At 45.2% G+C, this 13,913-nt stretch overlaps 1 protein-coding gene across 1 annotated transcript in view; it reads left to right on the top strand.

Annotated features, from left to right (window-relative positions):
• Positions 1-1,570: 1,570 nt before the first annotated feature.
• RREB1 (ras responsive element binding protein 1) overlaps positions 1,571-13,913 on the top strand; it is a 182,640-nt gene continuing 170,297 nt past the window's right edge. Inside the window, exon 1 of the mRNA XM_053904925.1 lies at positions 1,571-1,717. The gene's annotated coding sequence lies outside the window, so the exon portion shown is untranslated. The remainder of the gene's footprint in view (positions 1,718-13,913) is intronic.

Here is a 13,913-nt window from a genome sequence, read left to right as displayed (position 1 = left end):
ATTCAAAACCGTGTGCATCTCAGGATCAATGAAATGTGGTATATGACCACGGAACCTCTTTTTTGCAAACATCACCCGTGGCCATACTGAGGCTCCAGTGTTCTCTGGAACAACACTCTGGAAAACCAGGCTCTAGCCTAGAGTTTTCACAGTTATTTCAGAGGAAGCAGGTAAAAGACTATCCTTTCCCATTAAGGATAAGAATTGTTAAGTTAAAAGAAAAAAAAAGCAATTTTTGGTCACCCATTTTAAGTGTGAAACAGACCTTGTTCAGTTAAAAATTGCCAGGTGCATATCACAATGTAACTGTCCAGCTGTCCTCAATGAGCATGTAAATCTCTTTAAATTAAGATGGCATGTAATTAAATCATTCAGCCGGTTGATGGGCTCCTCCACGCAGGTGGCTTACTTTCACTTGAAGTAACCCCCACACCCTGAAGTGACTCAACTTCACGCCACCGCCATTAACATCTCTAGCTCTTCACGGGCTAGGCTGGGGCGTAAAGCATCAGTAACTCTACACTGAGGCAGATGAAGTATGTGAGTGTTGGGAGAAGGTTGGAGGGACTCGTAAATCTGCTTCCAGGGAAAGGGTGCGGTGGATGGCCTGGGCTCTTCTGCACCCCCCCTTCCCCCCCTCATGCCTCAGTGCACAGGCCTGGCCCCGGCAACCCGCTGACATCCTTCACCATCTTGCCAATCCGACGGCTGCGGGAGCGTGGGCATGACTTCGGGGACAGCCTGTACCTCTCCAGGCTGGCCCAGGTCCCCCACGTTCCCCCTCACGCCTAAGTTTAGCCCCCCCTGACGCTTCTGAATGTCTGAACTGGGCGAATGCATCTTTCTGGACGCGAATCTGGGGCTTTCCCCAGGCTCTTCGGGCTGGCAGGACCGGCTGGGGCCTCGCGCCGTCCTTCGGGCCGGCCGGAGCAAACAGCCCATGACCCCGGGAGGCCCGGGTCACCTTCACACTCGCCTCGGCCCCGCACCTCCCCCGGGGCCGGGGCCTGCCTCCCGCGGCGGCGCCCCCCTCGCCCAGGCCGGAGCAGTGGGGCGCCGGGGCGGAGGGAGGAGGGGACTTGTGCGGGCTCGGCCGCGCTTCCCAGGGCGCTGCATCCGCCGCCGAGATGCTGGCAGCCGGGGGACGGCCTCGCGCGGCCCTCTCCTTATTTATCCACCCGGCAGTTTCCATGGCTCCGCCGCCATCCTCCGCCCCTTCCTCGAGCAGAACCCGGCAGCGGGAGCAGGCCCGGCCCGGAGGGGGCCGCGGGGGCGGGCGCGGCTTGGGGCCCCAGGGCTCCCGGGCGGGGGCCGCGCGTCGTTTCCAAGCCCCGGGGCGCGCGGGGAGGCGCACCCCCAGTCCTACTTCCCGGGCAGCTGTACCACTTCTGCAGTCCCGGCCCTCCCACCCCATCCCTGCCCCCCGCCAGCCCGCACCCCAGATCTGTTCCCCACCGGGCCCGGCGCCGGGGCCCCCGAGTGCGGCGCAGCCCCCGGCCCGGCCCGGCGGCGCGGGGGAGGGGCGCGGCGCAGGCAAAGTTGCTGAGTTGCTTTGCACGCTCAGAAGTTGCAGCTGAGACGGCGGCTTCCCGCCCCCTTCCTGGACTCCGCGGCTCGGAACACACACCCACCCGTCACCACCCGCTACCTGCCCTCGCCCCTGCGGCCCCGGCCCGGACTCTTCAGCATCCCCTCCCGGTGCCCGCGAGGAGACCAGGTTTCCAGCGGAGTCGGGCTGGGGGCGGACGCACCCCACCTTCCCGCTCGGCGGGGAGTGGGAGGGAGCGGGGGGGGGGTTGGGAGGGGTAGGCTCCCCTCCACCCAGTCGCCGCGCGGCCGTGGTGCTTCTGCACTTTGCAAAGCTAAGCGGCCGGGCAGGCGTCGCCCACCGGCACCCGCGCCCTCGTCCACCCCAGCGGGGTTTGCGGAACGTGCGCGGGGAAGCGTTCCCATCCCCTGCCGCAGGGGGCTTCGCCGGGGCGGCGGGAGGGGCTCTGCTAGGAGCCGAAGTCGCCAACAGGTGCTCGCGAGCCCATGTGACCAGGGAGGGGCCGCGCAGGGGAAGCCGGGGGTGGGGGCGGGGGCGGGCTCCCTCCGGGTCCCCAGCAGAGCCCGACGCCGGGTGCACCCCCGCCCACGGCGGCTTAGGGAGGGCTTGCGGGTGGCTCTGCGGAGCGCGGGTGCCCTCGCGGCCTGCCCGGCAGGAGGAGGAGAAGGAGGAGGAGAAGGGGGAGGGAGGGGATGCGAAAGTGGGTCAGGAATGTAACTGGACGCTGCGCACCCCCACGCAGAACCCCCCCTCCCCCTTGCCGGCAGAGGCGGCCAACGCCAGCCTTGGACAGCCAGTCTTTTGCTGTTGTGGTTCCCCAGCATTATCGGTGGACGGTTACCAGGGGATCCCGAGGGATGTGTTTCCCTGTGACCCTTTGGGAAGAAAAACTTAGTTGCCTCAGTAACCGAGTTTGGCTTGGATGCAATGATGCAATGAATGTTCTAGGTGAGCCTGACCAGGACGAGGCTGCCGTGGCACTAGGGGGTGGATTAACTTTTCTTATTACTGAACCAGGACGTGAAAGGAAAGCGGGGGAAAGAGGTGGGTTTTTGCCCTATTTCGTGGTTGTTTTTTACTGTTTCCGAGATCATACATAAGACGTTTTTGCGTTAGAGTTTGAGTCTCCTGAGTGCAGGCCCCCCGGTGCCATAAATGTACCAAAGTTCTTAACAGACGCTGACTTAGTTGATACAAAGGTTTGAAGCTGATACCGTAGAGTTGGAAGGAGTAGAGGACAGTGACAGTTTTGTATTTGGGGAAGGCTTGAGAAACAAACATGAAAAGGCCTTTATTAAAAGGAGAAGAAGAAGAAGAAAAAAAAACCCAAAAACCCAGCCCTTCTCAAAGCAGAAGCAATAGCGGCCCAGTTAGTTTCCCCCTGAGCACACTGGCACCTCACACCCCGTGCATGTGATTAGGGGAGGGATGAATCCAGATTTAAAAGTGATGGGCTTTGGGTTTGAATGCTGGGGACACAAGCAGAGTCAAGGGGAAAAGAATAATAAAACAAGACACTGAAAAGAGGAGGCTTAGCACTGTGGGCTTTGCGGCTCAAATCTCTCCTTGAGGCACGCTTCTGGAGTTTTGTCCCATGTTTCCTTCTGGTTTTGTTCAGTGGACCTTAGTTACAGAGGACGGGACAGGGCTGTGGAGCCAGGGCCCAAAGAACCATGATGCCACAAACTCAGAAGAAAATGTGCAGCTGCCGGAGTTTTATTCAGAAAAGAAAAAAGGATGTGTTATCCTCTAAAGAGATTTTCAGAGTTCTCGGAAAAGCTGCCTTAGGTGTTACTGTAAATTCGTTTCCAAGGCCATCCTAGAGGAAGTAACCAAAATTGAGATGTACTCTGCATTAAAGAGTGTGTATTCATAGAAAGCAAGTTGAATTTTTGTAAATTGAATCATATTCTAAATACGTAAAAGAAGAGGTTAGTTTGTAGTGAAAACTTTTGTGGGCATCTAATCATTCCCAGTTTACTTTTTTTTTTTTTTTTACTTCACTGAGTTGTCTCACTAGTAAAATGTGAGTAATAATAATAATAATGAATAATAATAGTTGGTCTTCTTTGGGGTGGGAGACTTGGACTTTTCACACTACTTTCTCCATAAAGGATCTTCAGTTCAACTGGCAAAAGTCTTTATTCTCACTTCCAGTGTTGGCCCAGACTGTGGAACAACTGTGTTGGAAGCTGACAAATCCCATACATCGGACTGTCTTGCATTCTGGATGTAAAAGGCAGAGTTACACAGTAGTTTTCTGGACACTTGAAAAAAAAAATGAACACTTTCATAATCTTAGATTTTGTCACTTTGTTAAGGAGCATGGCTTCCTTCTCTGTGAGATAATTCAACTTTAAAACCTTGGTAAGGGGGCACCTGGGTCCCTTTAGCTCAGTCGGCTAAGTCCACTTCAGCTCAGGTCTTGATGATGTCCCTGTTGATGAGTTTGAGCCCCACGTTCAGTTTAGTGCTGACAGCTCGGAGCCTGGAGCCTGCTTCGGATTCTGTGTCTCCCTCTCCCTGCCCCTCCCTTGCTCATGCTCTCTCTCTCTTTCAAAAATAAATAAACATAAAAAAAAAAAACAAAAAACCCTGCAAAACCTTGGTTCAAACCAGAATTGTTGCCATAGAAAGTAATTGAAATTTTAAGGAAGAAATGAAGTTTCACCCTTCCTTCTTCCCCCCACTCCCCAAATTTCATCTGAGTTCATGAAACATTTATATGTAGGGTGGTCTTCATTTTAGTTGTAAATCAGATTTATAAAGGAAATTCAATTAAGGAGTGACTATCTGTTAAGAAAGGATCAACAGCAGGATCCTTAATATTGTGAATTATCTTTGCTTATTTAAAATATTTGTTACATAAATTTGGGGGAAGTTTTCAAGAAATTACCTATATGTAGCAGGTTTTCACATACATTATTTTGGGTGATGTATTTGTAACCATGTATCACAGCCACTGCCCTCTCCCTCAAATATTTTTTTGAATTAACATACATATTCTGGAAACATCTCCTCTGACAACTTTGTGTATAGAACTGTGTGAAGCACTTTGGAGATGACACAGAAACACGTTCATGTTCCTAAAAGAGTCAAATCTATGGTCAGTTAAGCTGGGGGCTGTAGCTGGATGACAAATACAAGAAATTTAACTGTTCAGGAGGTAAGTAAAAATATGTGCATATATGCATAAAAAGAGATGATGGATGGACTCATAGATGAAAGGTACCAGGAGTTGAGAAATGGAATGAGACATTTTTTTCTCTTCTTCTTCTGTTTGTTCTCTAAAATGTTATCTGTGAACCTGAATTGGTTCTCTGCAGGAATTGAAGGTTTGCTCTTCCTAGGGAGACATTGCCAGACAGCTAGTATATGATTGTCAGTGAGAGGTGAGTCTTAAAGTGTCCTAGGAGCATGCTTGCGGGGGAGGGGGCAGAGAGCGGAGAGCCTGAGGGACAGTGAAGGGGAGAGGGCACACCCTTACTTAGGAAAGGCTCAGATGTTGCAGAGTGCTGCACGTGTTCTGGAGTGGCACCCATCGGGAAGTGTTCCAGAGGGAGTTGGTAGAATTTGAACTTAGGCCTTAAAGGATGCACACGATGTTTATAGCTACAAAGAAAAAGTGGTAGAAATGAGATCAGCCAAGAGGCAGGAAGTTGTAGGGCACAGGTGGGGACTTTGAATAGACCAGCTTTGCAACAGGAGTTGGATCAAATGTGAAATTGGTCATTGGACATGGTGACATTGGTCATGATAGGTTAGGGACAGACCAATTAGGGACCATGAATGCCTGGCTAAGTTTGGTGGAAGGACTTTCTCTACAGGTAATGTGGAATTAAGACAGGATTCTGAGTAAGGGGAATACATGTCAGAGTTGCATTTGGGGAAGGTTAATCTTGTGAGTTAGATTGGAGCGGGGGGTTAGGGACCGCGAGGGACTGTCACAGGGATCCAAGGGGGCCTTGATAAGTGTAGTATCCATGATAGTATATGAATGTGGAGAGTGATGGGTAAGAATTTAAGTCTGAAAGACTTGAGAGGCGGTACTATCAACAGAAATTGGAACAGGAAGCCATTGTTTATGGTAAATTGAAGAGTTGATTTGAGAAATGGAATCTGAAGCTGTGATTGGAAGCGGGTTTAGGGAAAATGGGATGAGTCTTGGCCGGAAGTAGTGATATGAGTCATCCATATAGAAGTAGGTGATTATTGGCCAGAGCCACAGGTGTGGAATGAACTCCTCAGTTTGAACTTGGTGACCAAAGGACCAGTGTGAGGGAACATGCACAATTAGAATTTATATATATGTAAGAAAAACATATATTTTTCAAAATTCTCCTCCTCCCTCACAAAGCACAACAAAGGGGTCATTCCTGGGCCTTTAGTTAGAGCCCATCCACTCATCCAGCACTGTTCTAGCTCAAGTGGTTTCACTCAATGTCTCCTGAACCTGACTCATCAGATTAAGGGGCCATAGACACAGAATCACAATCTCCTGAGCTGGCAATCTGTATTTAATAAGCTTTACAGGCCACTCTGGTATGGATTCCTTTGGGGGAACCAATACCTTAACCAGTTGGTTCTACCAGTTCTGAGGCCTCCCCTGAGCCTCCTGTCTCCCCTTGGGAGAGCAAGAGTTCCTACTTTTCGTGTGTTCCTTTTGTTCCTAGTGGACAGTCATTGAGAGACAGTACTTGAAGTTGTTTTTACCCAGATGACCTGATGCTTTCCAAATTTAGCACCGGTCTGGAAGCAGGGGTGGAGGTCATCTGCCCTGCTGGGTAGGAAGGGGGTTTGGGTATGATGCGGAGCGACTCACATTCTGTCCATCCTAGCCTGTCAAAGATGAAGCCCTGGGCAGACCGCTTCCCACACTTTTGGATACGCAGACCCAGCGTGCAGTGTTTGGCGGTATCTTCAGGAGAAGACTGTTTGGCTGATCTTTTTCAAGAGAAGAGTCAGAGGCAAGGCGTGGGCTCTCCAACCACACATCCTCTGGAGAAATGAGTAGTCAGAAATTTACAGTTGGGTTTCTAAAAGGTGACTGCTGTTGACACCTTTTTCAAAGAATATCTGCATATCCAAGTATCTGTTTATTTCTTTATTGTCAGAAAAACAAATCTCTGTCCTCTTGAGCAGTAGCAAATGTTCTGTTACAGCCAGCTTTCAGTTAACCTCATGCTACAAATTGTTGTCTGGCTACAAATTATCATTTGCCTGCCCTTCCTTTTCCTTTCTTGTTTATAAGCTATAAAGAGAAAAATTCACCTTCAGATGTTATTACATGTCTGGTGGTCTAGCAGGCAGAAACTAATGATTAAAATCGATAGGGGACGGGGCGCCTGGGTGGCTCAGTCGGTTAAGAGTCCGACTTCAGCTCAGGTCACAATCTCGAGGTCCGTGAGTTCGAGCCCCACGTCGGGCTCTGGGCTGACTGCTCAGAGCCTGGAGCCTGTTTCCGATTCTGTGTCTCCCTCTCTCTGCCCCTCCCCCGTTCATGCTCTGTCTCTCTCTGTCTCAAAAATAAACGTTAAAAAAAAAATTTTTTTTTAAAAATCGATAGGGGAGGGGGGTCCTGCATGGCTCAGTCGGTTAAGTGTCTGACTCTTGATTTCTGCTCAGGTCATGATCTCATGGCTCATGAGTTCAAGCCCTCAAGCCCCAAGTCGGGCTCTGCGCTGACAGTATGAAGCCTGCTTGAGAAGCCTTGCCGACTCTCTCTCTCTCTCTCTCTCTAAAAATAAAGTAAACATTAAAAAAAAAAAAAGCAGTCCAGGAGGTTACATGGGCAGTATTCTCTCCCCCATAGAGAATTTAAACTATCCATTTTTCTAAGACTTTAACTTTTGAAGCCAAGGATGGTTTTTTGTTGTTGTTGAGACTTTTTTTTTTTATCTTCACTGAAGAGCAGTAAAAGAAGATAGAATCTAGGTGTTTGTGGGTTTTTTTAATTGTGGTAAAATACACATCACGTAAAATTTACCATCTTCACCCTTTTTACATGTACAGTTCAGTACTGTTAAGTACATTCACATTGTTATGCAATAGAATCTAAATTTTTTAATTCATTTACAATACAAGGGAGTTGGAGCACCTGGGCGGCTCAGTCAGGTAAGCATTCGATTTTGGCTCAGGTCATGATCTCACATTTCGTGGGTTCGAGCCCCAAGTTAGGCTCTGCACTGAGCTGGGAGCCTGCTTGGGATTCTCTCTCTCTGTCTGTCTCTGTCTCTCTGCCCCTCCCCTGTTTGCACGCATGCATGCTTTCTCTGTCTCTCAAAATAAATAAGTAAGCTTAAAAAAATTTAAAAAGACAATATAAGGGAATATTCTAAAAATGTCAGAAAATGAATCCCAGGTTACACATAAAACTAAGAATGTATTGGTGCAGCTTAAAGAATTCATATGCTCTCCTAAAAGAAGTCAGATGGGTGGCTTGCCTGACTGTCCTTTCCAACAGCAGCTAATTGTGAAGTTAATCAGTGCATCAGGAAAACGCAATTTTATGCTTGAGATTTCTTTAAGATGCCAGAAATAGTGCTAACACCTTGATATCGATTTTAAAGTTTTCTTGATGCTGTAAGAGTAGAATAAGAGAATGTGCTCAGTCAAATGTGAACTTACAGAATTTAATTTATGCTATTGCTTAGAGTTTCCAGAGTTCGTTTTTTGCATACTCTGTGGAAATATTCCCTTGATGTACATGGAGGGTCAGGTAATACTTGCCATTGTTCTATTTTCTTTTCTAGTGAAATCTTAATGATTTATGTAAATGTGAATATCAACAACCAAAAAAAATCATTTTTTTAAATAAATTTTTTTAATGTTTATTTTTGAGAGTGAGAGAGAGCAAGGGAGGGGCAGAGAGAGAGGGGGGCACAGGCTCTGAGCTGTCAGCACAGAGCCCGATGTGGGGCTCAAACCCACGAACCTCAAGTTCATGACCTGAGCCAAAGTTGGACCAACTAAGCCACCCAGGCACCCCACAACCAAAAATTCTAAATGAGCAAGAACCTGTGAATTTATTATCAGGTAAATGATCATGTCGTGAAATGAAACCATTTTTAAGGTTAAATAGTTAAGTAAGAGTCTCAAGAAAGATTAGAAACATTGTTGCCATTCGTCAGAGTTCTTGGTCAACCCAAATCTATTACAGTTCACTTTGTTTTTTTTTAACATTGGAAACTTATTTTCACAACCCCTTACTGTTTGCACTCAGTCATTCATAATACCCACAGAACAGGTTTGGAGCTAGGCAGTCCAACAGGATGTCAGCTGTGGTTCCCAAGGCGTTGTGTGTTCACGTCCTACCAAAGGAGTAGCGTCTTCACGTCTCTCTCGTGGCTTTAGAAATTTATATAGCTTATTTAGCAGCTCATTAAAACATGCTGCCAACTGGGAGAAAACTTATAGAATCGTTCTGAGTTTATCTTATTCAAAACTGCTTTAGTAAACTTTTGCTTATCAGTCCTGAGAAGATGTGTTAAAACCAGTTTGGCAACTTTTTTAATATAGCATGTGAGAGGGCCTTGAGAAAAGTTTTGAAATAATATCAGCTCTGGAACTAAAACAGAACACCGTTTTTAAAAATCATTTTTAAAAAATTGAAGCACAGTTGACATACATTATTATATTCGTTTCAGGTGTACAACATTGTGATTAGACAATTCTACATGTCATTCTGTGCTCATCATTATAAGTGTAATTATCATCTGTCACCATGCAACATTATTACAATATTATTGACTGTGTTCCTCATGCTGTACTTTTCATCCCCCTGACTTACTAACTTTATAACTGGAAGTTTCTACCTCTTAATCCCCTTCACCTTTTTCCCTCATCTGCCCTACCCTTCCCCTCTGGCAACCACCAGTTTGTTCTCTGTATTTATTATTGTTTCTTTGCTCCTTTATTTTGTTTCACGTATAAGTAAAATCAAGTCGTATTTGTCTTTCCCTGTACGACTTATTTCACTTAGCATAGTACCCTCCAGGTCCAGCCATGTTGTTGTAAATGGAAAGATCTCATTCTTTTTTATGGCTGAGTAATATTCCATTGTATGTAAATACCACGTCTTAAGAATTCTACCACTGAACGACCAATGCATGCTACCCATCTTCTGTATCCATTCGTCTATCAGTGGACACTTAGGTTGCTTCCATAACAAGGCTGTTGTAAATAATACGGCAATAAACATAAGGGTACATATATCTTTTTGAATTTGTGTTTTTATAAAACTGAATACTTTTTAAAAAAATTTTTTGTGGGGCGCCTGAGTGGCTCAGTCGGTTAAGTGTCCGACTTCAGCTCAGGTTATGATCTCACAGTTCGTGAGTTCGAGCCCCGCATCGGGCTCTGTGCTGACAGCTCAGAGCCTGAAGCCTGCTTCACATTCTGTGTCTCCCTCTCTCTCTGCCCCTTCCCTGCTCATGCTCTGTCTCTCTCTGTCTCAAAAATAAATAAACATTAAAAAAAAAAATTCAAAAAATAAAAAAAAAATTTTTTTGTAATGTTTATTTATTTTTGAGAGAGAGCACAAGCTGGGGAGAGGCAAAGAAAGAGGGAGATAGAGTATCCAAAGCAGGCTCGAAGCAGGCTCCACCCTGTCAGTGAAAGAGCCCAATGCAGGGCTCCAACTCACGAACTGTGAGATCATGACCTGAGCCAAAGTCGGGTGCTTAACTGACTGAGCCACCCAGGCACCCCAAAACTGAATGCTTTTAAACCAGAATATTTATGATATGTATATTTCTCTGTGTTTGGATGACTCATCTTTTAAAAGCCAAGATTTCATGGTGGGAACTTAATTACCAACGGAAGGGTTTCCTCTGATAGCATACCAGGCAAAGGCAATCTAGAGTTTCACCAAGAACTTAGAATGCCTACATATTCACAATCCTGTGCGCTGGTACACACACACACACTCACCCAGTATAATGTACCGAATTCTATTTAGAAGTATATTTATATACATATTTGAATCAACTAGCTCATGTTATAGTCTTAAAAGATGTTTGCCCTTTCCAGCACAGCGTAATCATGAACGTCAACTAATTGCCAAGAGATAGTGGCCAATAATTCATATTGCTGAATCACAAATCCATAGAAAATGCAAGTTTAGGTGGTCCTGGCAGTTTCATACTTTTTTTTTTTTTTTTTTTTACTTTTCTTGTAAAGCTAAGTTCTTAGATTTTACTTGGAAAATACTCCAGCTTTTAAAATCAAACAATCCAACAATCTACCTGAGCCTGTTTTACAGTGGAATTCTGTGATGGTATATGCAGGAAATTTCTGTGCTGTGTGTTGGTACGGAAATAGATTGTCCTGTAGCTGTGCCCCTTTGCTTTGTCATTTCTGTGTTTAACAGAGCCTTCTGCCTCCTGAAATGTCAGCCTAGCCCTCAAACTCGTGTGTATTTTACTTTTGATTACCTTGGTCCTCAGCCAGCCTCATATTTGACACTTTTCCGCATATGCAGTATAGGTGCTTCTTGATGTTGAGCTGTTAATCTTTTTATTATTTCCTGTCACTTTTCCCCATGATTGATGCTTGTGAGCCCAAGGGGGGAAAAGTGATGAAAATGACTTTGAGAACAGCTTTGAAAAGGAGTATTTTCAGTTGGACCTGGGTTTTACCTAAGACCATAAAATGATGGAAAAAGCACACCCGTCTGTTTGGTAAGGCAGTGCCTTGGCCCTCGCAGTGAGCAAGCTGGCATTCTTTTTTTTTTTTTTTTAATTTTATTTTTTATGTTTTAAAGTTTACATCCAAATTAGCATATAGTGCAACAATGATTTCAGGAGTAGATTCCTTAGCGCTCCTTACCCATTTAGCCCATCTCCCCTCCCACAACCCCTCCAGTAACCCTCAGTTTGTTCTCCATATTTATGAGTCTCTTCTGTTTTGTCCCCCTCCCTGTTTTTATATTATTTTTGTTTCTCTTCCCTTATGTTCATCTGTTTTGTCCCTTAAAGTCCTCCTATGAGTGAAGTCATATAATATTTGTCTTTCTCTGACTAATTTCACTTAGCATAATACCCTCCAGTTCCATCCACGTAGTTGCACGTGGCAAGATTTCATTATTTTTGATTGCTGAGTATACTCCATTGTATATATATATACCACATCTTCTTTATCCATTCATCCATCTGTGGACATTTGGGCTCTTTCCATACTTTGGCTATTGTCGATAGTGCTGCTATAAACATGGGGGTGCATGTGTCCCTCGAAACAGCACACCTGGATCCCGTGGATAAATGCCTAGTAGTGCAATTGCTGGGTCGTAGGGTAGTTCTAATTTTTAGTTTTTTGGGGAACCGCCATACTGTTTTCCAGAGTGGCTGCACCAGCTTGGATTCCCAGCAAGCTGGCATTCTAATGAACACTTTGTAGGAGACGTGAAGAGGGTTTTCCGGGTCTGTGGTGTGAGGTATGGCGAGAACTCACAGATGATCTGTATTTAGTTCTAGGAAAGTTTACAGAAAGTGGTCCCCTTTCCTTTGGAATTAAAAGTAAAATTCTGAGTTGGGGACATTACCAAAACTCAGGCCCTATTACCTGCCCCGTGTTTCCTGTCTCCCATGTCCAATCCAATTCACTAATTCCTGGTTTGGCTTTGGAAGCTCCCTCCCCCACTTGCCACCAGGCCCTGTCGTGTGCACAGTGACCCACTACGATGTGACAAGAACATAGTAAAACCTCTATTGTATTTTTAACTTCTCCTTTTTTTTTTTTTTTACTTTGTTAACATTGTGGTAAAACAGATGTAGCATAAAATTTGCTATTGTAATCATTTCTAAGTGTGCATTTCAGTGGCATCAATTACATTCACAGCACGCTATTTCCAAAATTCTTCATCACCCCCAAACAGAAACCCCATACCCATTAGGCAGGAACTTCCCAAGTCTCCCTTCTCCCTCTCATCTACTTTCTGTCTCTTATGCCCATTCTAGATTTTCTGTACAGGTGGAACCATACAGCACATACCAGTAGAGAGTAGTCCTCCCGTTATCCACAGTTTCATTTTCTGAGGCTCCAGTTACCCACGGTCAACCGTGGTCCAGAAGCAAATGATCCTCCTCCTGACGTATCCTCATAAGATCAATAGCAGCCTAACGCTACGTCACAGTGCCTAGGTCATGCACCTCACTTCCTCTCATCACAGGCATTTTATCATCTCATATCATCACAAGAGGATGCAGGATGATTTCCATACGGTAAGCCATGCTGAGAGAGAGAGACCACATTCACATGATTTTTATTACAGAATATTCTTTTAGTTCTATTTTTTTATTACTTTGTTGTTAATCTCTGACAGTGCCTAATTTACAAATTAAACTTTATCATACCTATGTGTTTGTATGGGAAAAACATAGTATATATAGGGTTCGATACTATCTGTGCTTTTAGGCATCCGCTGGGGTTCTTGGAACATATCCCCCACAGATACGGGGGGACAACTGTATGTCCTTTTGGGTCTGGTTCATTTCATTAACATCATGTTTTCAAAGTTCATCCATATTGTAGCATGTGTCAGTACTTGGTTCCTTTTCATGGCTCAGTAGTATTCCACTGCCTGTGTACTGCATTTGGTTTAGCCATCTGTGATGGACCTCTGGGTTGTTTCCACACTTTGGTTACTTTGAATAATGCTGCTCTGAGCACAGATATACAAGTATCAGTTCAAATCTTTGTTTTCAGTTCTTTTGGGCATATATCTAGGAGGAGAATTACTCATGTGGTAACTCCAAGCTTAACATGGTTTGAGGAACCACCAGACTGTTTCCCACAGTGGCTTCACCAGTTTCACTTTCCCACTAACCCTGTACAAGGGTTCTAGTTCCTCCATGTCTTTGCAGCCCTTGTTATTTTCTTTTCTGAAAAACGTTGTTTTATTACAGCCATCCTGGTGGATATGCAGTGGTATCCCATGGCTTTGATTTTCACATTCCTGTTGACTGATGATGTTGCACATCTTTTTATGTGCTTCTTGGTCAGCTGTATGTCTTCTTAGAAGACATGTCAAGTTCTTTCCATTGTCCATTTTTGTACCTGTTTTATAAGGTCTAATAGTAGTATATAGTTGGTGTGTAAAAATATGCATATACTTGAATGTATGCAAAATGTTTTTTAGAGGTGGAGGATGTACTTTTAAAAAGTTTGGAGACCATTATTGTCTATAACAACGATCTGTTTTATTTCTTATTGCCTAACATTAGCAGGAAACTATTGATAAGGATTTTTTTTTTTTTTTTTAACATTTTTAAGTGAGGCGCGTGGGTGGCTCAGTCGGTTAAGCATCCGACTTCAGCTCAGGTCATGATCTCACAGTTCGTGGGTTCGAGCCCTGCGTGGGGCTCTG

This window comes from Panthera pardus, unplaced genomic scaffold (genome assembly GCF_024362965.1).
Source record: "Panthera pardus isolate Hobbes unplaced genomic scaffold, ASM2436296v1 HiC_scaffold_17, whole genome shotgun sequence".
In the NCBI taxonomy this organism is placed as follows: domain Eukaryota; kingdom Metazoa; phylum Chordata; class Mammalia; order Carnivora; family Felidae; genus Panthera; species Panthera pardus.
Note: the sequence above shows the minus strand (reverse complement) of the source record. Positions and strands in the feature narration are given on the sequence as shown.